General features: G+C 43.0%; 1 pseudogene; it reads left to right on the top strand.

Moving 5' to 3' along the window:
• The first annotated feature begins 510 nt into the window (after positions 1-510).
• On the top strand, positions 511-1729 carry LOC106969784 (zinc finger CCHC domain-containing protein 17-like; annotated as a pseudogene).
• Positions 1730-2212: the final 483 nt, after the last annotated feature.

Genomic DNA, 2212 nt, shown 5'->3' with positions numbered 1-2212 from the left:
TATATATCCAAAATTTGGCACCATAGATGAAGTTGGCTTGCCAATTTCATAAAGAACAGATGAATTGATGTTGTTTTACTTTAATTAAATGTATTTAATATAACTCTGGCAATAATTCCTGTCCAGTGTCTCAGCTACTTCCAGTAGTGCCAAGGAAAAGGAGATATGCCAACACAGCCATATTCTATAAAGCTGGTTACTTAGAAAATAGTTACAAACAACAACAAAAAACTGCAACGACACAAATCCTATTGAGAAAACTTTGTTCATCTATCTGTTTAACAAACATTTATTGAGTACTGCCCAATTGTCAAATAAAAGCGCCAAATAAGGCCTGGGTTTTGGCATTTCATGCAATGTTGCGGCCAGGAGACTGGGAGTTGACACAGACACTTGAATTACTTTTAGCAGAAGAGAAATGGAGGAGCCATAGAACATTAAAGATGAGGAGGACCCGAGACAACAGAGAACTTGCCTGCTCTCCACACTATTTTACAAGAAGAGGTTGCTATGGCAACAGACTATGAACACTTTCTCAAAATCCCACGCTGTGGGAAGCAAGATCTGTTCCATCAAACTCACATGTCATTCTGTCCTGCCCATCCATGTCATCATGTCACATATCTTCAGCCCTCTGAGATAGATGTCAGAGAAAAGGTGTGCATGAAGCTTATTGGCTGAGAGATGAAAATGATAGAATAAAAGTATCCCTCTCCATGAAAGCTGTTAACCAAGGGACTGAGAAAGACCTCAATCCCAGCAATGCTATCACTGAGCAAGAAGAGAGACAGAGGTGGCCCTTCCATGATTCGGTGGGACAGATCATCTTCAAGGCTGTCCTGAACACCACCTGCAAGAAGTGTGGCTATAAAGACCACTTTGCAAAGGATTGGTTTGTGCAACAAGGAGGGACCAAACATTCTCTGATACCTGATGAGAAAGAGGAAAAGGAAGAGGCACGGTCAGCAGAGTTTGAGAAGTGTGACCCCATGAGGAATTCTTCTGGAAAAATAAAGAAACTCCTTAGTTTCCTTCACTCAGTGAGACCTGTCCTCAGTTTGGAGAGTAACAGGGACTAACTCCTGTGGCTGCTGGAAAAGAAGAAAAAGAAACATAGACAAGAAGTCATCCTACTGACAGTTCAGACTCTGAGAGTGATACAAGCAAGAGGGCAAGGCACACATCAAAAGCCAGCAAGGCAGTGAAGAAGAACAAGAAGAAGAAAGAGAAGCAGCAGCACAAGGTGTGAGAGTAGAAAGAGTAGAGGGAATGGTTGAGAGAAGGAACAAGGAGCCTTGTTCCTTGAAGCCCTGGCTCCTGGAAAGACCCAATAGTGAGAATATGGTCACTCACCCCATTGACTTCTCTCCCATGGGAGATGGCTTCTCCTCTTGGAGCAAGTAGTTTGGGAGGTAGATGTCAAAAGCATCTGTCTGAATTTATCATTTATCATCTTAATTTATCATTCCTGGTCTCTTTGCAAGTGACCACTGGATCCCATCCATTCATTCATTCAATTCCTTCATTCAGGAGGAGGTCCTATTACCCTCTCCAGCTGCCACTGCCAGAGCCAGATTCCTGTACAGAAGTCCATGCTAGAGCCACAGGTACTGCTGTGCAGGCAAGTCTGGCTGTAGCTGGAGAACAGTGATTGGCCCCTCCCTGTTCAGTCAGCCCTGGGCTAATTGGTGAGTAATCTCTGCAGCATCAAACACAGGGGCAGAGGGAGACCAGCCATATGAGGGAGAACATGGTAAGAAATGGTGTTCACTTTTTCCATTCCCCTAACATTATTCTACTGTGCTCGAAATGACAGCCAAAAAAACATTGTTTTCAATTCCTGCACTTGTATGTGACATTCTGCCAGACCACTGAACTAGATAGCTCAAGCCAAGATCATTGCTTTACTTTGTGTTTACTACTGTGTGAGTCGCTTGGTTCCACGTGAGGTCTTTGCTCCAATTCCTGGCAATACATAGAAAAAAAAGGTGGGGGGCCAAATAAAAGGCATAATTCTTGCCCTCAACAAGTTGTTTAGTGAAGAAAGGATCATAAATTTAGAAAACAATGCAGTTAGATTAATGATGAAAGAAGGTGGTATTTGGTGAGAAGGCAGCTGAGCAGGGCTTCTGTTTCAGGGTAGGACCATGGAAGTCATCCTAGTGGAACTTGCCTTGAATCGAATTTTGAAAGTGAAGTAAAAGCTTGATTC

The sequence above is a fragment of the Acinonyx jubatus genome, chromosome B2 (assembly GCF_027475565.1).
Source record: "Acinonyx jubatus isolate Ajub_Pintada_27869175 chromosome B2, VMU_Ajub_asm_v1.0, whole genome shotgun sequence".
Lineage (NCBI taxonomy): Eukaryota > Metazoa > Chordata > Mammalia > Carnivora > Felidae > Acinonyx > Acinonyx jubatus.
Note: the sequence above shows the minus strand (reverse complement) of the source record. Positions and strands in the feature narration are given on the sequence as shown.